At 40.4% G+C, this 25365-nt stretch overlaps 1 protein-coding gene across 2 annotated transcripts in view; it reads left to right on the plus strand.

Annotated features, from left to right (window-relative positions):
• LOC102963013 (melanoma-associated antigen B3-like) overlaps positions 1–25365 on the plus strand; it is a 198767-nt gene that overhangs the window by 153660 nt on the left and 19742 nt on the right. For both annotated transcript variants that reach the window (XM_042975008.1, XM_042975009.1), the window contains exon 3: positions 23273–23359. The gene's annotated coding sequence lies outside the window, so the exon portion shown is untranslated. The remainder of the gene's footprint in view (positions 1–23272; positions 23360–25365) is intronic.

Genomic DNA, 25365 nt, shown 5'->3' on the forward strand with positions numbered 1-25365 from the left:
ACTGAAGGTTTAAGGGGGGTGAGGGAGAGGGGAAAGTGGGTGATGGGCATTGAGGAGGGCACTTGTTGGGATGAGCACTGGGTATTGTGTGGAAGCCAATTTGACAATAAATTATATGAAATGAAAAAAAATTTAAAAATCATGAAACAAAGCTAGCAGGTACTTTAGTTCTGCCTTCTAAATCTCACATACACCTCTTATAATCCACATTAACCTGGACCTACACAGAGAAGGAGATTCTGAGAAACATAGTTTTAACTTCACTAAGTAGATTCAACACCAGTACACCACAGCCTTTCAGATAGTTGTCTCACTGTGGTCAGTTGTTGAAGCGCCTGCCTCTGCCCCTAGAATGTGGCCTCCTGGAGGGCCCAGACCACATCCTACTTACAATGTGTCTTTTGTGCTTCATGTAATACCTGACACACAGTAGGGACTCCCAGATTTTTGTTGAGTGATGAACAACTGAATGAATGAGCACACAAATGAATAGGAAAAGATGTCTGACACAATCAGACAGTACAATGTAGATACTCAATATTTGGTCATATAGCAAAGTAATAAGCAGGAAGAATCACTTGCTTTCAAAAGCAAATATTCACCATACCTTATGTAGCCTAATCCCTTCAGGGTGAGGTAAATAGATTTAAGCCTTTCAAAATTTTATTATTGACATTGAGCTTTCAAATTTACAAATTGTGTTCATAGAGGTTATTTCATTTGATGACTTACTTAGTTTAGGTTTGACTGAATCACCACGTTTCTGCATATACGTGACAAAAATATTCTTAAAACGAGCTTCAGTTAAAGCAAAAATGCAGATTTACTAGTTAAATTCCAATTGGTATTCAGTTTTTTAAAAAACTTGTACGTCATATTTCCAGTAGCAAAGAACCAACTGAAGATAACTATCACCAACCTATCTCTACATATCTCTACATGACCATACTATAATTTCCAATCTTCGAAGGCATCATCATCTAAGCTTATTGCTGTCTGTAAACACATGGTTAATAGGCTACAACAGGAAAGAACCCCAACTCGACATAGAACTGCATCGTTCATAGAGAGGCTTTAAGAGTAAGCATCCAAGGTAAACTGACTCTGATCCTTACGGAAGCAAAGTAATGCCTTGCCTTACTGCCATTTTGGCTAAATTGCATGTCATGCCCCCACTAATCGCTGCCAGAATATAAGTCACCTTTAGCTTTTGCTATATGCTGTTGACTCCTCACAAAATAATAAAAATGGAAAACAACCAAACACATGTTCCTTGACTTATGTTAATATCACAGAGTATGTGAAAACTTTTGAAGATATGATAATTATGAGAAAGATGTTATTTAACTATGAACAGACCAACTGTAACCTTGGTAACCATAGAATATTTTTTTGTTTTTCTGGAAGCCTGTTGTGTTTTTAATTAGATGAATCAGTCCTTCTAACCTTGGAACACTTTTCAGAATTCTTTGCGAGTCAACTTCTTTTCTAAAAGTTTTGTCTCTGCATCTTCAAATAACAAGAGGGAACTAAAATTTAATGAGTGACAACTATGTAATACATAAAGGTTATGAGGCAGTCTTTCATATTCCCATTTACAGATGAGAACGTTTAGGTCAGAAATATTAAATATTTCCTTAGGACTAAAGAGTTAATAAATTTCAAAGCCAGGATTTTAACGTAGGATTTTAACCAGTTAAAAATGGGAAAGCGTTTACTCCATTATGTCTTAATTCTTCCCAGTCTACCATTACTGCACAGTGGTTTCAGGATTTAGGGTAAATTGTAGAGGGGCATAGCAATTCCTCTCCAGGTGTTTTGCGTTATGATTCATTTATTCTTTGATTCGCCAAATGTTTATTGAGCGTCCAATATATATGAGGCCTTTCTCAAGGTGCTAGAGACATGATGATGAACAAGATAGGCTCCCTCTTCTTATTGAGTTTCCATTCTGATGGGGAAGACAGATATAAACACAGCAATAAAAAATAGAATATGGCGTTAGGTAACTAAAGGAAAATGTCCCAGGATCAAGGGATGAAAGGTGATGGAGGTTAGGAGTCAAATTGGGCTTTATAAATAAGGGGTGAGGGAGGTGCCTGTAATATGAATACAGGTCTAATATTAAGCTTCTTCAATTATAGAGAACTAAGATAAAAAGGATATTCCAGACAATGTACTTATCAATGCTTATTGGCTTTAAAAACAGGAATTAATTTGTGTTACTTTGAAACAATCATCGAGAAAGACAGGAAAAGAGCCTGACTTCACAGCAGTAATAATAATAAAAAGTCTTTCAAGGCTTGTATTGACCTGTCAGTATTCTGCCTCTTGTATCATCTTAGCTCATATTTTAGTGTAAGAACTCTGGCCTTCCAAGTTCAGAGATCCTCACTCTCCATCTTTACAACGGTCTTTCACGTTGATCCTGTCCTAAAATATGATTCCCCTTAAAAAATTTAAAGACTCTCTCTTTCTACTTCTGTTACAGACAACAGGCTCCTAAAAAGTCAGACACATTTTTATTTTCCTTTTTTCTTTCCATAGCATTCTAAATATTAACACAGAGAACCACACATGAATTAAACATTATTTTCATCACGACTGGGTTTAAAAGGGATCAGCAAGAAAAAGAAAAACACAACCTTGACACTGGAGCGGAAATGAGATTGAAGACAATTCTTATTTTAATGTTGTTTACCCAGAAGTCAGCATAGCAAAGTGATCAAAAGTCAAGTGAGTTCTAGAGTCAAACCCCAGATCTTCTGGTGACCTGCTGTAGGATTTGAGCAAATTACTAGGCCTTTTGGATTTTGGGATTCTTCATATGTGAAAAAGCATCAAGATTGTACATTCCTCACGTTCGTTTTAAAGAAGAAGATAAAAAGGTACTATTGGTACAGCACCAAGAACTGAATTACCCACTGCAGATAGATATTAGTTATTATTTTTACCATTGTTGAATAGATTGGTTTAAAGACAAAAGATCTTTCCCATTTCATCTTGGTAAACTCCTTCAAATATTTAAAAACTCATCTTTCACATCACCTTTCCTGTGTTTCTTTGATTCCCCAGGAAGACTTAGGTGCCCTTTTCTTATGCCCGTAGTACTTTGTTCCTAATTATATGTTAGAATTGTGAAGGAAAAACATATACGGAAGCAGTCCAAATGTCCCATCGATTGATGAATGGATAACGAAGATGCAGTGTATATATGCAGTGGAGTATTATTCAGTCATAAAAAAATCATGCAGTCTTGCCATTTGCAGCAACGTGGATGGAGCGAGGCATAATAAGGCAGAGAAAGGCAAATACCATATGATTGCATTTATAAGTGGAATTTAAGGAACAAAACAAATGAGCAAAGGGAAAAATAGACAAACCAAGAAACAGACCCTTAACTATAGAGAATGAACTGATAGTTGCCAGAGGGAAGAGGGGTAAGGGGATGGGTGAAATAGGTTATGGGGATTCAGGAGTGCGCTTGTGATGAGCACCGGGTGACGTATGGGAGTGTTGAATCATTGTATTGTACACCTGAAACTAACATAACACTGTATGTTAGCCAACTGGATTTTTTTAAGGAAAAACAACGTAACAATTAAAAATAGTTTTTGGAAGGGAAACAGCATTGTAACGGGGTATAGGCAACTCTCTCTCCAGTAGCTACTAAGTCAATGGTCTTAAGTGAAGTTTTCTAAGTGCAAACCCTAAGATAAGGATTGAGGTACAACTCATTTATTTAGGAAGTGCTCCTGGGTGAAACTGGAAAGGATAAGAGGGAGACCAGAACGGACAAAGCCAAACAAAGGTGTGATTCCAGGTGAAGGCCCCCTCTCGGTCTGATCCCATGGGGAGCTCCGGAGCATATTTTGTACTCCCGAGTTTGTAATTCCATCAGGTGAAGAAGCTGGGCTTTCACACTACCCCATCAGTCAGTCATTGGCCAAGGGGGTGGGATGTGGCATAAATGTGCAGGCGCTTCCAGCTCTCTTCAGCCGGTGCTTGGAAGATCTCAGATGGGAGCCAATAAAAACACAGCACCCAGAAGATGGGCCATAGGGGCACACAGATCAAGGATTAGGGGAGGAATCTGTGTGTCGCCACCAACAGCGTCTGACCCCCAGTCCTCAGTGAACCCCTACATTTTTTCTGGTCGAGTCATCAGGTGCAGTAGTTTCTATGAGCTAAATGGCTAGAAGAACAGTAGCCGCCGTTGACAGATAAGCCGTTCCTTTGGAAATAGACACGGTCACACAGCCCCAGGGCGTGGTTTGCTAATTATTGATGGCCATAAGATGGCTGACATCCAGGACTTCCACAGTGTCTACTTGACTGGCTACCGGAACTCCTACTATTTTAGTGACTTTATTCCCCGCTCCCCTACACTGCCGTATTGCTTCTGGTGCCTGGCTCAGTGCCAAGAGAGGTTGGCCTCAGAAGTTCCTTTCTGTAGTAAATAGCATCCTAACTTACGGCAGTAACCAGAGTGCCTTCTGGTCTCAGCCTGGAATGGTGTTGACACACCCCGCATGACCCTCTCATGGCTGACATCTCTGCTGCTGCTGCCAGGGCAGCTGCCACAGCCTAGAGTTCTTGCCACAGAGTGCCCCAGTCCTGAGGCAGGCTCGTAGCCACCCGTCCTGTACCGCCGCAGCACCTTTTCACCATCTCTGGCTGATGTTGGGGTATCCGCTGTCTCTTCCGATCTATAGTAGCTTCTCCTGGGTTGCAAATCTGACTGCCTTCGACCCTAGTAACCAGAGATGCCTAGGTGGCCACTTGCCTCATCTTTCATTCGAAGACTCGCCGCCAAGTGCTTCTGCCTAAATCATATTATCTATTCCACTGTAGTGGTTCCACTCAGGAAAGAGAAATTGCCTTTGTCCTTTCTAATTAAAATTGTAAAACTCGGTCTCTTTTTCTGATGTTCCTGACGTTCTCCATGCAGTTGCATCATCAATATCTCAGCGTACCGAAATCTGTCACCCATGCCTTCTGTTTCACAGTTGGAATCTGTCTTATAAATAGAATATTTCCATTGTTAGGAAACATCCCGAAATTGAAAAAAAATATATGTTCAAAATTCATGAATTTCATCTAAAATGTATCCATATTTTTTAAAGTTTCTGTGCATACTACATAGGATTCAGTGATCATTTTTCCGTTATACATCATTCTCTATTATAACACATAGAGATCCTCTCTGATGGTATACAGGAAGAAAAGAACTGTTCCATGATGAAACGTATCATGGAATTTTAAAAAATGAACATTTATTCATTCATTTATTCATTTTTGAGAGAGTGTGAGTGAGGGAGAGGCAGAGACAGAGGGAGACCCAGAATCTGAAGCAGGCTCCAGGCTCTGAGCTGTCAGTACAGAGCCCGACATGGGGCTCGAACTCACGGACCGAGAGATCATGACTTGAGCTGAAGTCGAATGCTTAACTGACTGAGCCACCCAGGCACCCCTCACGTAATTTTTAAAATGCTAAAAGGAAAAATCATGACTGTCTAGTCAGAAACAGGTTCCCACAGATAGGTAGGTAGGCAGATAATTTATAGCATCGGTTATAATAATCTCTTTCTACTTTGTTGGTCATTTATTCTATAATAATTCATTGAGACCTTACTACTGGAGTGGACCCCAGGAATAAAAGATGATAGATCAGAACTTCCATTAAGGCCTCATAATCTAGTAAGGAGGATAGACATGAAAAAAATAATTCTAATACAATGTTGAAGTTACCATAAATGAAACAAGGGCAAGAAGTAAAAACACCAAAGTTTTGTAATAACTAACTTTGTCTTCCATTTGCATCCTGCTCTTTTGAGTTAGGAAACTAATGATCGGTTTTGACTCAGCTCAGCCCACCCAGGCTGAGTCCCATTCTTTCTGCTTGTGACTACCTTAGAATTCATCACATAATCCTGTAGTTCTTTATTGGTCTGTCTCCTGGACTCAAGTCTGAGCTTTGTGAATGTAGGATTTTGTCTAATTGTCTTTATATCCAAAGTGTCCACTTTAATTTTGGGCACATAGTTGCTCCTCGGTAAATGTTTGGTAACTGAATGAATGAATACACTGAACAAAGGACAGAGAAGGAAGAATTTCTTTGAAATCCTTATGTATGCTTTTCTGTTTAAACTACTAAGGATCATACACTGTTGAGGTCAAATTCTGAAACTCCCAAGTGAAGGTGAGAGAATCACCTAAGGTCACAAGCTCCAGTTTTGTTTTCTTGTCCAAAGCTCCTGACTTTGCAAATTTGGCCAGCCTGTCTCCTGTCCACCATGCTAAGGTAGAGCTCCTTGGGGTCGGAAACAGCTGTACCTTCCAGAGCGTCTTGTAAGACGTACCAGAAAGAACTGAGTATTTCCTGTATCGAGAACTTGGGCTTTTAAATGCTGGTTGGATCCAGTTCTGGTAATGTTTGGTTTTTTTTTTTTAATTTTTTTTTTTCAACGTTTTTTATTTATTTTTGGGACAGAGAGAGACAGAGCATGAACGGGGGAGGGGCAGAGAGAGAGGGAGACACAGAATCGGAAACAGGCTCCAGGCTCCGAGCCATCAGCCCAGAGCCTGACGCGGGGCTCGAACTCACGGACCGCGAGATCGTGACCTGGCTGAAGTCGGACGCTTAACCGACTGCGCCACCCAGGCGCCCCTAATGTTTGGTTTTTAAAAAATCATCTAGAAGGTTATTATTTGCTGTCCCTGCAGTGCTGTTATGTGATTGCTGCCTCAGCTCTTTGCAAGCAATTATGGCAAGTTTTAAAATCAAGTAGCAGTGCAGGGGTGCAGTTCTCCTGGTTCTCTCCAGCAATTGGAGTTCATGCCTTATTATCGTCGAATCCATTGTTGTGATTCCTCTGGGCTTCCTAAAGAGTATTTAGGATTAAGAGTGTTCTGTTGAGGGTTAGGTATTCAAATATTTTGTCCCTTTTTTGAAATGCAGTCTAAAAATTCTGGCTGCCTGTTAGAATTAACTCTAATAACCTAAGTATTCCCATCACAGAGGTTAGCTATACAGATAATCATCCTATCCCGCTAAGTTCCATAAACTGTATTTGCCCCAAATGCCTTTTCACAAGGTTCTAGGAAAGTGTTGGTTCACAAGACGGATGCTTTTCTAAAATTTTGCCTAATGACTCTACAGGAATCACTTAGGTTGAGAACAACCAGATAACCCCTTTTTCCTCCTCCCCAGTAATCAGAATTTGGGTTCCTAAAGTGTGAAGTTTCAGTACTCTCGACTGGAGATATACATGCCTCGAGTTTGTTGTTCAGAAGCCACTCCTGACCAACTCATCTGTTACGATAGCAATCGGAGTAGAAATTCAGCTCACTTGTCCTCTCCTTATTCTGCTCTTGCTTCTTTCTTAAAACTTAAATTTTTAAAATTATTTTTGATTACTTAAGTATACTTGACCTTCATTGGTACATTCGTTTCACACATTCAACACAGTGACCCTACACGTCTGTACCTCACTCAGTGCTCACCACCTCTTTTCACTTCTGAGTCCTTCATCCCTTCTCTCTTCCTCTGTAATCTTGAGCACCTCTGTTTGACCCTGCCACTCTCTGTGTTACCAGGCTCTTGCTTTCTGGGCAAAAGCTTGTCTGACTTTGTCAATCCTTCTTTGCAGAAGAACTTCGAAATGTTCAAAAGAAACAGTGGTCTAACTTACCTAAGAAGTTACATTTGATCATCCCACTGGTGAAAGTGACCTGCTGTGAGTGTATTCCAATCTGCTAGGGTATCTCCCATAGAAGAGAGTTCAAAGTTGGTGGTGGTGGTGGTGGTGGTGGTAGTAGTAGTAGTAGTAGTAGTAGTAGTAGTAGTAGTAGTAGTAATAGACCCAAAAGTTGTACTGAGACTAAGTTATTTCAGAACAACTACTGTTCCCACAGGGGTTTGAAATACAATTAATACCTCTCTTCTAAGTATCTACTAAGCATATATTGAAGTGTGTATCTCATAAGCTGTAAAACGGCCGGTTGCTTTTTGCGAGTAGAAATATAATCGTACAAATGGAGAAGAATTACTCAGTGATAATATTCTCTATTGGCTTTTTGAGTAGAAACATAACATGTAATGTGTTTTACTAAAAGGGGCCTAAGAGATAATTTAGTCATGTCCTCATTTTGTAAAGAAGGAAGTGGTCTTCTGAGAGATTGTGGTATCTTTTCATGGTGACACAGCTGAGCTGGGAGAAGTGCAGCTGGGTCTCAGGACTCCTGGCTCCTACTGTATTCTTCTCCCTTTAAGAGTCACGGCAGTGAATTTGCGGGCTATTTCCTAAATTAGGGGTCCTTAACACTGGGATCTTTGGAAGGGATTCCTAGATCTTCTTGTAATTTCAGGTAAATTTCAGTGTGCATGTTCCCTCTGGGGGGAGCATAGTTCTCAAAAGATTCAGAATAGCCCATACACCTTCTGCCCCAAAAAACGAGGTGTAAAAACTTCTAAACTAAATAAATACTTGTTTTCTCTTAATATAAAAATCATAGATAAATGTTTCAGTGGTGTGTCCTCCTTATTATTTCTCACACCTCTCCACACGGGAGATTAGTCTAGTTTCAGTTCTAGTTCACCCATCCATGGAGAAGGCAAAGTGCCATGGAGTGAAAAAAAAAAAAAATGATTGCATGCACCTTGAGCCTACATAATCGTTCTGTTAAGACATCTTCTTTTTTACATTTTTCCTATATATGTGGTGTCCATTTCCCTACCACTTATCCCACTGACCTCCCCCCTCACCCCTTCCAACTTCTTCCTGAACTGTCAAAAGTCTAACTTATCAGTGTACCATGTCACAGTAAGGCAACTCTCTTAGGCGACTAAAGACCTCTTGGAAAAAAGAGTAAAGGGTTTTTTTTGTTGTTGTTTGCTAGTTTTATTTCTCCATCTAATTTCCTTTGTTATATATTGTTCATTCTTATAGCATGGTTGCCTTTTTTCCCCCATAATTGTCTTTTCTCAGCTAGTATAACACTCTTCTACCTTCAGCTGGCTCTTTCGTCTCTCTCTTTTCCCACCTGTTAATTCCAGATATCCCAACATCTTGAGTTCTCAACCTTCTTCATATACATAATACATTATATACATTCTCTCAGGGGTTCATCCATTCTGAAAATTTACATGTGTTCTCTCTACCAAGGAATCCCAAATCTGCCTTTCCTGCCCCCTTTCCTAATATCTTATTTCCACCCAGTCAGATTTAAGCCCAGCTTATTAGATACTCTTCCATTAAATACGACCATCTCCGTATATCCCCAAAGGCGTTGAATCTTCCGTCTGTGTTCTCTGTGTCTGACAGCAGCGCCAACTTTTCAGTCTCCAAATTTAAACATTCAGACTGTTTGCTGGCCTCCCATTCTTTTGCAGTGACAGCACCCAAGAACTGTTTGTTTTTTCTCACTGTATATCATTTACTTCCATTTGTCTCTTTAATAAACAAAGGATTTTTATGGGGCACTTCGGTGGCTCAGTCGGTTGCATTGTCCGACTCTTGATTTCAGCTCAGGTCATGATCTCACGGTCACGACACTGAACGCTGCTTCAGTCTCTGCGCTGGGTGTGGAGCCTGCTTGGGGTTCTCTCTCTTTCTCCCTCTCCCCCTCTCAAAAAACAAAAACTAAAATAAACAAATGATTTTTGAGAGTCAACTAGGTGCCAGATGATTTTCTTGATGCCATGGGGGAACCAAGATGAATGAGACTCTGGTTTATCCCTCTAAGAAGTTGCTTTCTAACAGGGAGTGTGAAGAATATTTACAAATCGCCATGATGCGAGGCCTCGCTAGCGTTGGCAGTGGCCGTCCCTGGCTTCAGTATGCCTCAACTAAGCCTTTCTGTCAGTGACCCTTGCCCAAATCCATACCCATGTATAGGGTTTATTTCAGATTTTTGCATTCTACATACCTTACTTTATTTTTATTTTTGACTCATGGTCCTTTCAAATTACATCATTTGATTTTTTTCTCTCTTCTGGGCCGGTGGTGTAGAAGGATATGACTCCGCAATCCTCCTGTTGATCCAGTGGAGTTTTTTGTGAACCGTGCCCTTTGACAGTCAGCATCAACCAGAGGAGAGCCTGGACATGGGCTTCCCTACTTGAGAAGCTGATTTTAATTAACTGGAGCTCCTTTTCTCCATCCCTCTTTGCCTCTGAAAAGCTGAGATCCTTTACTGCCTTAGCTTTGGCTGTGCTTCTCTCCCTGGGGAAGGTCTCTGTCTTTTCAACTTAGGCCGAGTTTGACCTTCTAGGCCTCATAAGGTACCTAAGTCACTTCTGAGTATCCTTCTCTTCCCACCTGAAACACTTTGGTATGCTACACGCTGCGATAAAGTACTCCATACGCCCACATTAACAAAAGGGACATGACGGTGCAACGAACAAAAAACTGGGCCCCGTGTTAGGTAGTCCAGCGCAAGGAGGAAAACTGCCGAAACCGTAGCACCCATGCCCATGATTACTTGTTCTTTCAACATCCATAGTCTACTTCACGTATCATAATTGAGTGCTCGGCTTGCCCAAATTCCTGTACTCCTGTCATGAATGTTTTATACAGCATCCCATCCTGTGTGTTAACTGCTGTGTCATGCAATTGAATGGAGAGAGGACAAGGAATCACTCATGCCTAGTTTTTGAGCTTTTGCCAATTCCAGGTCTCAGGCAAAAGGCTGCCAAACCAAGAACCTATTCTTAAAACCAGGCATATTTGTCTGTATTTCTTCTGCCATTAAGTAATCCACGAAAGCATCATTTTCACAATCTTTTTTTTAAACAAGAAATCCATTTTATTCAACTCCTCTAATATCTTGTGAGAAAACGGTCATTGAAACATGATTCTGTTTATTTTAGGCTAAGACTTTACAGATCATTTAAAAATATACAACAAGGGGCACCTGGGTGGCTTAGTCGGTTAGGCATCTGACTTCAGCTCAGGGCATGATCTCAATGGTTCGTGGGTTCCAGCCCCGCGTCGGGTTCTGTGCTGACAGCTCAGAGCCTGGAGCCCGCTTCAGATTCTGTGCCTCCCCTTCCCTCTTCCCCTCCCCAGCTTGTGCTCTGTCTCTCTCTCTCTCGCTCTCTCTCTTTCAAAAATAAACATTAAAAAAAATTTTTTTAATGAAAATATACAACAAACGAGAAGTAATAGCCACATTCTTGGTTGGATCTTGTTTTTAACCTGAAAGGTTATCAAGTTGACTAATGAAACAAAGGTGGTAAATATAATTATCTACCTTTGAAAGCACTCCTGGTCTGTGTGTTACTGATTTGCGATTTTATATTTTATATTCTGGGAAACCTTACCTTTTAGTTTTCTGTTTGGAAAACAGAATTTCACCATTCCTTCAAATATTTCTCTGACTGTTGTAGGGGCTTGATGTGGAGTTTAGGTCACTGAGAAGAATTATAAGGGTATAGTGACATCTACAGGTAGCATGTATATTGTTAAAAAGGATGTGATTATGATCAGCTGAGGAATGGACTGTTCTAACAAGCCTCTCTGCTTTACATTCATTCAAATATACCTTGCCTATGGTAATCAACAGCAGAGATTAGACCAGTCACGCTGGAAGGGCTGAGTTAAGAGATCTTGCTAAAATTAAAATTCCTGTAATAACGAGCTTTGCTTTTTTACCTTGTTTCTTATACATAGATTATCTTCATTTTTGAAATGTGAATAGCAGTTTGATTGGCATTTCATTTCGAAAAGCTGTGTAAGGCATACATATATACCTGGTAAAAGCAGTCACTGAAACCTCATGGAAATCACAGATAAAGAATATGCCAATTAAAAACTCACAAATTCATTTTTGGCTCTCGATGAGAAAGAGCCAAAATACAACCATTCTATTCCAGTAGTAACCAGTAGTAATAACTTAGGTTAGCAGTATGTCAGGAGGTATTCCTACATTCTCTTAATGACAGGACTGGAAAGAACAGAAGTGTGTGTTGGGGGTTGGGGTTGAATGATTCAACTATAATCAAATCAGGCTCATGAGCATCAGTTATTTTCCTGTCTGGGTAAAAAGAACAAATCAGGGAAAGGAAAATAAAGTTTAAGCTCCTTGTGGGGTGAGAATGTTAAAACTTTTGTATTTCTCATGGTGGCTAGATATACACAGTGAATGACTGACCAATTAGAAAAAAATTAAAAAGATGTAAATTTGCTTTACAGAACTCTTTAATATCTATGGATTTAGTAGAAAAGAATGAGAAGTTTCAGCATAATTGGGATTTAGCAGTCAAGCTGCTGAGACATATTTATCAGTATCCAGTTTGTGCAAAGTGTTACACAGACCTACTTAAAAGTGGAAAAATCCAGCTGCTTAATTAATTCTTTCTACTCCTTCATGTCTTCCTTTCCCTGTATGTTTCTGCTTCCAGTATTAACATCAAAGAGAGATACCTTAAGAAGGTATCTTTTCCCCAACAATTTCAAGTGATTTTCCATTTCTGTGCCGTTGTTTTGTAATGTAGAATATCTTTTCTTTGTCTGATACATAAGTCCTACCCAGCCCAAGTGTCCTGTCCTCTAAGTCTTTCCTGGGTGAGTCAAATAGAGTTTTTCTTCCTTTTTGAATTCTCGCAACACTCTCTTATGTCACCTGTCATCTTTTACCTTCTTGATATTAAAAATATTTAGGGGCGCCTGGGTGGCTTAGTTGGTTGGGCATCCAACTTTGGCCCAGGTCATGATCTCACAGTTCGTGGGTTTAAGCCCCACGTCGGGGTCTGTGCTGACAGCTCAGAGCCTGGAGCCTGCTTCAGATTCTGTATCTCCCTCTCTCTGCCCCTCCCGCGCTCATGCTCTGTCTTTCTGTCTCTCTATCAGAAATAAACATTAAAAAACTATGTAGCTATATTAGCTCTCCTGAAGTATCTGAGGGCAGAGAGAATTCTGGAAAATTTTATTTATGTGCCCTGTATACTTTGGGTGCTCAGTAAATGCTTGTTGAATGAAGTCAAAGATTCACCCCATGGAAATTGAACAACAGTTCAAGAATTAGAGAATAAGATTTACAAAGATGAGTTCTCAAGGTCATTAGTTCTTGTTTTAAGGAGTCCATTTTATTTCTAAAGACCTGCTCTTTTGACATAAATTAAAATGGTAAACACAGTGTAGGATTTCACCTGTGTGCATATCTGAGAAGGAGGAATAGGGTTAAACAGATAGGGATGATTGCAGAAAGAGGGAAGCAGTGGAAAAATCTGAATTCCCTCCTTTGGGCATGGGGAAAATGTATGAATTTCCAGTGATCCCTGCCAAGATTACCTGGCTAGAGCAATTTTGCTAATAGCCCAATCAGGGAGGCTGGCTCCTAGCTGAGACACCTCATCAGCAAGAGCCTGGAGGATGTTCTGCTACATGGGGGCCTGTACTGTCCAGGGAACAGCATATTAGAGAGGCTCCTCGGAGACCTATGAAGAATTCTATGTGTGTCCCATGAAAAGATGAGTAATTTGGGCACTGCCACACAGATTGCCTCTTAAGCCTGTCGATACTACAGAAACAAGAATAGCCTCAGAGAGGTTAAGCTTCAGAGAGAGAGGAAAGCATTGTCTCACAGCCAGACCCTGCCCGCACCATCCAGCTCAGATCCAGCAGTCAGGACTGCCACTCAAACCTGACCTGAGGATAAGGAAAAAAAGATGAAGTTTAAAACAAGTTTGAAATCAATGCTTTAATTTGAACTAAATTTTAATAGCCAAAAGTAGCCACAAAGCTATGGAATCTTCAGAAGATCATATTGCAGTACTGGAAAGGGAAATACAACAATGCATGAGAGAAGACAGTAATGGGAAACACTGTAGTCACTTTATCTTTCGATACCAGCAAACTAGGACTTCTCCATAAACCAAGTTACATTACTCAACAAAGGATTGGCGCTGTCTCCTAGGGCTGCCATAACAAAATACCAAAGACTGGGTGGGTTAAAGACCAGAAATTGATTTCCTTACACTTGTAGAGGCTAGAAAGTCCAAGATCAAGGTTCTAGTAGGGTTCAGTTTCTGCTGAGAGATGTTAGGACTTTCTGAGTCCCCACATGGTGAAGAGAAAGAGGGAAAGGGAGAGGGCAAGGGGGAAGGAAAAAACGGATCTTTGGTATTCCTCTTTTATAAGGACACCAGTTCTGTCAGATGAGAGTTCCACCCTTATGACCTCATTTGACCTTAATTACCTTTCTCGAGGATTTATCTCCAGTATAGTCACCTGGGGGTTAGGATTTCAACATATGAATGTTAGGCACAGTTCAGCTCATAGTTAGGACCCGTTGACATGTGGCACACCCGTTTCAAGATATGACAGGATGGAGAAAAGCAGGCTAGAAAATAACTTTCTGTTCTGTGCCAAGGTCAGAGCACTGCAATTTCAAATGGAAGCAAGAACTCTGAGGCCTTCATTAGGTCTTGATTATGAGCAGAAGCCCACAACTAGAACCAGAATAGCAGAAAACTTTACATTGAAACTGATGAATTGCTGCAGGCTCAGTGTCGACAAGCTTGAGAGTTCAAAACTCCCAGGGGGCCCAATGTTAGGAGCACCCCCACCCCAATCCTTTCCTGTGTTTTGCCTTCAGGAGCCCCATCAAGTTGTCAGTATAAAGATCAGAGAAAAATCCCTTCATGCTTTAGGGAGAGGAAGGGGGAAGTAACACTTTAGAAACACCCGCAGAGTCCTCTGTTCTCCTTAAGTAGACCTTTCCTCAAGGGAAATTACTTTACGAGAGCACTGTCAACTAGAGTTTTACCAAAGCCTAAGTGACACGGGGGAAGAGTACTCAACCCAGCTCTCTCTAGCCTTCCATATGGTGGAAGGGAAATACCCACTTAGGCTCACTGAAAGACTAAGAACTCAGGGTTCCTGGGTGGCTTACCGACTTCGGCTCAGGTCACTATCTCATGGTTCATGGGTTCGAGCCCCACATCAGGCTTTATGCTGTCAGCGCAGGGCCCGCTTTGGATTCTGTTTCCCTCTCCCTGTGCCCCTCCCCCACCCACACTCTCTCAAAAATAAACATTAAAAAACAAGACTAAGACCTAGCCGTAGAACTATAGAATGCTCCCCCTCCCCCACACCTTACCACCACGTCAGTAGGGCTCATGTATAATAAAGGAGATAACAGTTAAAAGAACTGGATGCCCTCAGAACCTATTTAAGAAGTTGCTAGGAAAACTCAAAGGCAATAGGGGGAGAAAAAACAAGGACACTAAAGGAAATTACAGCCTCTGACACCGCAATTACAGCAAGCAGTAAACATAGTCTAAGTACCAGGCAGATAAACCTAAAACTCTCACTATCTCAGTTCCTTTTATCTGGTATATCATGTTTGGCTTTCAGCAAAAAGACTGTAAGGCATTCTAAAAGGCAAAGAAGCACAATCTGAATGGACAAAGTAGCATCAGAATTAGAGTCATATATAACAAAGATTGTGTGATTATCAGACTGGGAATTTAAAATAATTATGATTAATATTCTGAGGACTATCATAGAAAAAGTGAACAACATGCAAGAAAACATAGGTAATATAAGCAGGGGGATGTAAACTCTAAGAAAGAATTAAAAGAAAATTCTAGAAATCAGAAACACCAACAGAAATGAAAAATGTCTTTCACGGATTTATTTGTAGACTATACCCAGCCAAGGAAAGAAGCAATGAGCTTGAGGATATATCAGTAGAAACTTCCAAGACTGAAATACGAAGAGAAAAAAAGGATGAAAAAGACTGAACAGAGTATTCAAGAACGCTGGGACAATTACAGAAGGTGTAACATATATGTAATATCGCAGTCAGAAGTAGAGGAAGGAGAGGAATAGAAGTATGTGAAGCTTTAATGGCTGACAGTTTTCCAGAATTAAACACAGACACCAAACCATAGGTCCAGAAAGCTCAGAGCAGAAGCAGGATAAATATATTTTAAAAAAATCAACATGTAGGCATATCCAAACTGCATAAAATTCAAAAACAGAGAAAATCCCGAAGTAAGCCAGTGGAAGAAACTGCCTTCCCTGTAGAGGAACAAGGACAAGAATTAAGTTGTACTTCTCTTCAGAAACCATACAAGCAAAAACAGAATGAAATGAAATATTTAAAGTAATGAAAAAACCAACCACTATCCTAGAATTCCATATCTAGCAAAACTCCTTCAAAAGTAAAGGAGAAAAAAGACTTTCTCGGACAAACAAAAGTTGAGGAACTTTTCACCAGTTGACCTACTTGCAAGAAATGTTAGAAGTTCTTCAGACAGGAGGTAAATGATGGAGGTCAGAAACACACAAAGAAAGTGTTAGAGAAGGAATTAATACAAGTAAAATAGAGCCTTTTATTTTTCTTATTCTTAATTGATCTAGCATAATTTGTTCAAAATAATAATAGCAACAGTGTTTCCAATGAATGTAGTTTATAAGTGAAATGAATGATAGCTATGTAATAAGGGGTGGAAGAAGGAGTTGGGAATACTCTGTTGTAAGTTACATGCACTACCTGTGAAACCATATAATATTTGAATGTGGACTTAGATTTGTTGTAAATGTATATTTCAAACTTGAGGACGACTGCTAAAAAGGTTTTCTTTTTAAAGGTATAATTGATAAGCTAAGATAGCAGAGAAAATGGAGTCATGTAAAACAGAACCAGAGAAGACAGAAAAAGAGTGGAAGACAAAAACAGACACAAAAAAACCAGGGCAATGAATAGACAACAGTTACAAATACAGTAGATATTATTAATCCAGATATGTCAGTAATCACTTTCAATGTGAATGCTCCAAATAGACTAATTAAAAGAGACTTTAAGAGTGAATAAAAACAAGGCCAAACTAGATGCCTGCAAGAAACCCACATTAAACATAAAGACAGATGAATTTAATGTAAAAGGACAGAGAAAGATACATCTGGCAGGCACTCATCAAAAGAAGGGTGGAGTAGCTGTAGTAATTTTAGGCAAAGCACCCTCATAGCAAGGAAGATGATCACTGATAAAGAGGTGCATTACATAATGATAAAAGGGTTGATTTTCTAATAAAACATGACAATCTTTAATGTGTACTTAATAAAAGAGCATCAAAATACATGAGACAGAAAGTGATAAATGCAGGGAAAAATAGATAAATCTCCTGTTATAACTGGAGACTTCAACACCTATCAGTGGTTGACAGATCCAGCAGGCAGAAAATCAGTAAGGACTTAGTTGAACTGAATAGTACCATCAATCAACTGGATCTAATTGACATTTATAGAACACTTGGTCCAACAGTGATAGAATATGCATTCCTCTCCAGCTCACATGAAACATTCACCAAGGTAGATCACATTCTGGGCCATAAAACACACTTTAACAAGTATGAAAGAATAGACACCATAAAAGTATGCTCTCAGACCACAATGGATTTAAAATAGAAATCAGTAATTGATAGCTGGGAAATCATAAGATATTTAGAGATTAAACAATACAACTCTAAATTACACATAAAGAACTCAAGAAAAATGAAAAATATGTTTAAATGAAAAAGAAAATCTGTCAAAATTAATGGGATGTGGCAAACCCACTGTTAGAGGGAAATTTGTAGCATTGAATGCATGTATTAGAAGATTGATCTAAAATCAATAATGTATATTCCACCTTAGGAAAACTAGAAAAAGGAGGACACATTAAATTCAAGGTGAGCAAGAAAAAAATACAGAATTAAAAGCAAAAAATCATTGACATTGGAAAAAAGGAGGGGTGCCTGGGTGAGCCAGTCAGTTACACGTATAACTTTGGCTCAGATCATGATCTCACAGCTTGTGAGTTCAAGCCCCACGTCGGGCTCTGTGCTGACAGTTCAGAGCCTGGAGCCTGCTTTGGATTCTGTGTCTCCCTCTCTCTCTGCCCCTCCCCTGTTCACACTCTGTCCCTCTCTTCTTCAAAAATAAATAAACATTAAAAAAAATTTTAATTATAAAAAAGGAAATCAATAGCAAAAAGTCAATGAAAACAAAACTTGGCACTTTGAAAATCTCAAAACTAAGTTGATAACTTAGATGAAATGGACCAATTCTTTGAAAGGCATATCTTCTAAAACCCATACAGGGAGAAATAATCTGAATAAGCCCATAAGTGTTAAAGAAATTGAAACCAGTAATTCATAACTTTTTAAAGCAGAAAGCACCAGGCCCAAGTGGTTTCATTAGTGAATTTTACCAAGAATCTAAGGAACAAATCACACTAATTCTCTCCAATCTGTTCCAAAAAGTAGAAGTCAAATAGAAACCTCCTAACTCATTCTCGGAGGCCAGCATTACTCTAATACCCAAACAGGCAAAGAAATTACAAGAAAGAAAAACTACCAACCAATATGTCTCAGGATGATAGATGTGAAAATTCTCAGCAAAATATTTGCAAATCAAATCCAACAGTGTATACAAAGGATTATATACCCCAACCAAATGTGATTTATTTCAGGGATGCAAGGTGTAGTTCCACCTATGACAATCAATTAATACAACCCCTTATATCAACAGGCTAAAGAAGAAAATAATAATATGATCATATCAATAGATATAGATATATATAAATATATATTATATATTATATATCATATAATTATATATTGTATATTATATATAAATATATTTAATATATATAAATATATATCTATATATAAATATATATAGATATATATAAAATATATAGATATAGATATAGATATTCAGATAACTCTGAATATTCTGGATATTAAAGAAGAAGAATATGTGGTCCTCCTCTTGGAAATTCATTTGACAGAGAAGAAAAATGCTTATTGAACAGTTAATCAACACCTGAAATGTGACCTTTATACAAGCTGTAGACCGACTTTCAACTGTAAGGCTACTTTCAGTTGTAAATCTAAGGCTATGAAGAATTCTAAGTATAGAAATGAAAAGAAGTTAATAAATACATGGAGAAGTCTTAAAAGGGAATGGAAAAAGAAAATTATATGTGACCTAAACTCTGTTTTTATTCTTACCTACAAAAAAAAAAATTTCAAAATACTAATGGTGCCTTAGCAAGGTCTCAAGTAACATTTTGAGCTGTTCTTATTTTATCCGTCCTGATACATTCTGGACAGTTTGAGGCCTATATTTGAATAGATGTCCACAGCCAGCTAAGAAAAATGCTCGTTACTGAAGGAATGACTCAGCAGTTGAAAATGATCAGCAAACATTTTCATAGAAGTTCGAAGGTATCGATGGACTTCAATTAGTATTTTTGTATTTAAATAGAAAACACTTTTTTTTATTTTCTGAAAAAACCTTATTTTCCAAGAGTTTAACACTTTGTAATGAAGTGCTAGCAAGACATCAGTGTGGGTAACAATGTGGTTCCAAATTTGGCTTCTCATCAGAATCACTGAGGCTTCTTTTTTTAAAAGCTGCATTACAATGTTCCTCTTGATTCTGGGGGGGGGGGGGGTGCAGCGGGCCTGGAAATCTGTATTCTTCCTAAAGTCCCCAAGTGATTTTTCTTACCACGGGGAATGGAGCCCACTGCTTTTGAAGAACTCACGAGTTCTTTTGTCCATTGCTCTCCCTCAGCGAAAACAGACACAATTTACTACATGCATTCACTTTTCCCCTGCGTCATTTGTGGGCCTCTCTGCGGCATTATTGTGTACTCCAGATACATGAATGGACTCTGAATTTAACACGGATCTCCCCTGATTTAAATAGAGCTCTTTTAAGTTCACCAGCACTTAGTTATTAACTTATACTGTAATAGCTTTTGTACCTTTTGTTGACTGATGTTGTTCTGGATTTTAAGTACTTAGTGGTTTTTGTCATTAAAGAAAGATGGTCTTGGGGCACCTGTGTGGCTCAGTCGGTTGAGTGTCTGACTCTTGATTTCAGCTCAGGTCATGATCCCAGCACTGTGAGATGGGGCCCCATGTTGGGCTCCCTGCTGAGCATGGAGCCGGCTTAAGATTAATTTTCTCTCTCTCTGTCTCTGTCTCTCTGTGTCTCTGTCTCTCGCTACCCCACTCATGCACTCTGTTTCTCTCTCTCTCTCTCTCTCTCTCTCTCTCAACCTCAACAAAAGCAAAAGAGATGGTCTTGATCACTCTTAGTGTGGAGTCCATTTTATTCTCCCCATAGTATACCTGTGTCATCTTCAGTCAGGAACTGGAAGCCAGGGAAATCTTAGTTCTACCGATGTGGACTTGGAAACACATTTGAGATAATTGAAGAACTTCAGGCCCCATCTCTCTGTCACAGACACTTGATCTAGACCTCTAGCTTTCAGTCACAAGTACCACATCAAATCCAACTCATTAAAGAAATACATAACATACGTAGGCCACCTGGTGATTGAATGTTTAGTAGACTGAAGTTTGGGGGAAAGTGTCATTCTCTGTTAGGTGTTGTCTGTCAATCACTGACAAGGCCTAAAGTTCACATCCTGATGGTGGATCTTTGTCTCCCTTTATTCCTGCTCTCTGAATATCCTATGCAGTTTTTAAGCTATTTTCTCCCTGGGGTTCTTTTTTAAAGGAAAAATCATTGTCAACAGCGTAAGCAAAGCCCTGCGGTAATCAAAGCAGTATAGAGTCACTGGAGGAAGAAAAGTAGGGAGGAATCATTTAAAAAGCAGCATTCTTTTCTTGGGGCTGAGCTTCTTTACCCATCTGCAAACTGAAAAGAACTAACTGGGTGGTAGGATTCTGCCATTGTTCGCTAGGTGGTTGGGGTATGCCAAGCTGAGATTTGTTTTTCAGATCCTTCCACAGTTGCCTAAGAACAAGTAAGAAAATAGTTTGATAGCAGCAGATGCCCCGAGTAGTGGAGATGATATTGTTATTGTTGTTTTCCCCCACGCCTTTGCTATTTTCCTACCTCTTGACAATGACCCTTTTAAAGATTACACGTTAATACTTTTAAATAGGCTTTCATAATAAAATGGACAAACCAGTTAGAAGGAACATAAGAGTGATTCTCTAAAACAAAACTGGCACTTCGAAAGTCTGGTAGTCTGGTTAAACCCACTTCAGCATTGATGAAGATGTTTTTATTTTGTTCTGGGTTTCTTGCTCTACAATAAAAGAGTGGTATGTGGTAGCACAGAATTATAAAACCTGAAGTCATCTTTCACTAGTGCTGGCTCCTCGAAGGGCATGTTTTCAACTGAAAAGATTTTTCGTAAAGCCCCACAGCCCTGCTCCAATTCCCTGATAAAGAATTTTATAATATAAAATCATACACCTGTCCACATATAGAGGGAAATACGTAAACACTAAAGTCTCATTGAAGAGCTATTGCTAAAATATATGCCGGAGGCACAGGTTTTAGACATGGTTATATCTAATATCTTTATTAATTAGCCTGTATGTGACTAAACAGTATATTAATGACACTCATGAGTTTTGTTCCACTGGGAGTTGAAGGCACTAATGAATACTAAAATTACCCAGGAGATGCGATAAATATAGCTCTAAATATGTTACTCATATGCTATTTTTCGAATGTCACTTATCTTGAGCCACCACCTTGTGTCTCTTTTTTTTGAACATGCTTGAAATACAGGATTTAAGAAATTAACTTGGTCACATCAGTACACTTCGAATTACCTGTGTCCATTAAGTCCAAATCCCAAGATAAGGGCCGAATTTGTTTTCCATTTTTGCCTAGGAAATTGCTTTAGTTTGAAAATGTATTTGAACTGTAAAGAGGAAAGTGGATGTGTGTTTTGGGAGTACGCATCTAGACTTCTGCAGGCATCTCTGGGTCATTGCTCTGACCCCGTCTCCATTCCATGCCTTGGTCTTTCTCAGATACATCTACCATATATGTCCTCTACGGAGTGTGGCTTGCTCTGGTTTCAGAGCTAATCAGTATCAGAGTAGCGGAAAGAATATCAATAACCTCAGTCCCAGCATCCAGAGAGGCCCAGAATTACGTCTCTCGAAGGATGCGGTATCCAGTACCACTTGGATGCACTGTAGACGCTTGCGTAGCTTTCCACATTCCCACATTCCTATTCTGCTCACGCTGTGTAAAGCCACTTCATAAGATGGGATTTTCCCTTGTGGTTTCCAGACATTCCCATTCACCGCTGAGGCTGAACGTGTACCCTGTACTTAGGCCCGTTTTTGATGAGGTCCCTTACAGGTGGCCGGCTCTAGCCGATTTCCCTCCTTGGAGGCTTGGGGGCCGGGGAAATGTGCATCCACTCTCCTTTTAGTAGCCCTAATACAGTATCGTTGCCTGGGAAACTGAGGGTGACCTATATTTAACGCAAACCTTAGACTGTGTCTGTCAGTGGTCAGGCATCTCAAGCAAGCTGTGAATGTGGTTAACTCTAGGTCCTGTTAACTCTAAGTTAAAATTCGGAAAAGTACCCGAAGAGCTCATATTTTGTGTCACTTACTGAGAGATGGCCGTGTGCTTTAGATATCATCCTTATAGGCACTAAAGCAGATTATTTTATTTTGAAAATGTCCCTGGCCTATATTCTTGCCCTACCCAAGGGCCGCTGCACTTTGACCAAAAACATCCAAGAAAATAAGCTGAGGGTCTGCCAGGAGCATGATAGACAGCATCTCCAAAATATTCTTTGTTGAAATCTTGAGGTTCAATGTGAGGGAAAAAATGGTAGGAGGGCACATTTTCCACAGTCAAATATATTAAGAAAACTCATTATGCTAATATTATCCCCCTTGGAGTTTCTCAGTACATACTGGTATATTGAGGGCTCTGGGAAGTCTTGCAGTGAAAACAAAACCAGAAACTAAAACCTACTCAACTTTGTAAAAGCCAGCTTACTCTAAAATGATTTCACTTTTTTTTTAGTGGCACCTGATATTACCTCACACGTCCTATTTTTGGCAGTGCTGATGGAAACACTCCTGCAGCACTGACCGGGAGGTATATTTGATTCCCTGGAACAGTGTCTCAGCAAGATGCGCAGGTGCAGGTGTGGTCTGCTGTTCCACCCTTCATTACTGTCACCGCCTCGGCAACAGGTCCCTTGCAGGCCCTCGAACTTGATTTTCTCTGAGTACAGTGATTTCGCAGAGGACCTCCCATATGAGTGGAGAAGAATAATATAACTCCAGAAGACAGGGACCTCAGGGTCCTGTCCCACCCATGCTGTGAGACCCGGGAGGTTCAGGCAGAATTGCAAAGGACCTTTATTTCCCCCTCAAGTAGTTTTGCCAGGTGTGTGTGTGTGCGCGCGCGTGTGCGTGTGTATAAACAGTCCTATATTACTTTGTCTTGTGTTATTTTCTCCTCAGGGGACTCATGGAGGTGAGGTCCTTTGTCTGAAAGAAGTGATCCCAGTTTGGCAGAGGGAGGAAGTCCAGACTCTGCTAGGAGTCAAGGTAAAGAATCAGAATGAGTGGTGAGGAGACCACCCACTGCAGGAGGGAGGGGTCTTGCCATCAACTCTAGGAGGTCTCACGCAAGGACAGTGATGTGAGATGTCCCCTCGCTTCCCCATAAGGGTCTCAGAGAGGGCAAAGGCCTTGGTGTGAAGGGAGATGGCCGCAGGCAAGGACAGCCAGTGTCCTAGGAGTTGCCAGGAGTCGTGGTGAAGGCCCTGAGTGAGGCCTAGAATGGCGAACTGCCCTTAAAGTTACTTTGGGGTTGTGGGGAAACCAGAGAGAAATCCCCCAGAGAGGGGATGCAATGTGTCGTGTGCTCTTCTGTGACTGCGGGTAAAAGCAGTGTCCAAATTCTCTGTTTTAACCACATTGTCTCTGGGCAGTTTCTGAGACGTAAAGGTGATTCTGTCGAGGTGAGATGTTAAGAAGCCACTAGGCACTCTTTGTACCTGGCCTGGATTGTCAGAGCCCACTCCATAAAAAGGGCATTCGGGGTGCCTGTGTGGCTCAGTCGGTTAAGCGCACGATTTCATCTTGGGTCACAATTTCACGGTTCTTGAGTTCGAACCGGTTCATCGTTCTTGAGCTCCTTGCTGTCAGCACAGGGCCCACTTCAGATCCTCTGTCTCCCTCTCTCTGTTTCTGTCTCCCTCTCTCCGTCTCACTGCCTCTCCCCCACTCATGCTCTCCCTTTCTGTCAAAAATAAATAAACATGAAAAAATATTTTTAGGGATGCCTGGGTGGGTCAGTAGGCTAAGTGTCTGACTTCGGCTCAGGTTGTGATCTTGCAGTCCATGAGTTCGAGCCCCACATCGGGCTCTGTGCAGACGGCTCAGAGCCTGGAGCCTGCTTTGGGTTCTGTGTCTCCCTCTGTCTCTGCTCCTCCTCCGCCCTCACTCTGTCTGTGTGTCTGTCTGTCTGCTTCTCTTTCTCTCAAAAATAAATAAAAACTGACAAAAAAAATTTAAGGCATTCAGATTAACTTATAGTGAGTTCTAGGTTTTTAGTGCAGGTTAAATTAATGAAAACAAGGGTGGTTTAGATGGAAGGGCCCCTGGGAGGGCAGAAAGTTATTGATCCTTGACGCACATTTTTGGAGCTTTGTGTTGCATCTAACTGGGGAACTATACCTTATACCTGTGTTGAATGATTTATCGTGTAATAGGGAAATATTACTTAGTTTTCCTTGCTAATCAACATTTTGGCTGATTTGATTTTATTTGTTCTAGAATGGTACATATTTGCTGACAGCTGCTGGATTAAAAAAAAAAATCCCAGCAGGGTGGGGTGGTATTATTAGGGTTCAAATTAATCATACTAATAAATACCATGTAGAATTGTCAGTAGGCCATGCACTGTGCCAGGCACTTCACACATACGAACTACAGTCCACCATCCTGTAAGACAGAGCTTATCCAACCCACTTCACAGATTCAGAGTCTGATGCTCTCCAAGGTTAGTCATGTGCCTGGATTCGCGCAGCTGTTAAGGGACAGGGTTGAAACTAGACCTCTAGTCTGGACTAGTCTAGAGTCCACACTGTTCTACTTCTACCCTGAGGTCCACCTTGTGTCTCTTAATTCGGTTTGCCCCTTTCTTCTTAAAAATGTATCTCAGGCGGCCAGAAGAAGGACTCTGTGCTCATACCACCCGGTTGGAATACATTCCCAGAGTAGTATGAATACCCAAGTAAATGAGAGGCATGAATAAAGAAAAGAATACATAGTGACAGGGGCGCCTGGGTGGCTCAGTCGGTTGAGCGTCCGACTTCGGCTCAGGTCATGATCTCATGGTCCGTGAGTTCCAGCCCCGCGTCGGGCTCTGTGCTGACGGCTCAGAGCCTGGAGCCTGTTTCAGATTCTGTGTCTCCCTCTCTCTCTGCCCCTCCCCCATTCATGCTCTGTCTCTCTCTGTCTCAAAAATAAATAAACGTTAAAAAAAAATTTTTAAAAAAATACATAGTGACAGCATGATCATCTATACATGAAGTTTCAGATGGCCT

This window comes from Panthera tigris, chromosome X, assembly GCF_018350195.1.
Source record: "Panthera tigris isolate Pti1 chromosome X, P.tigris_Pti1_mat1.1, whole genome shotgun sequence".
NCBI lineage: Eukaryota > Metazoa > Chordata > Mammalia > Carnivora > Felidae > Panthera > Panthera tigris.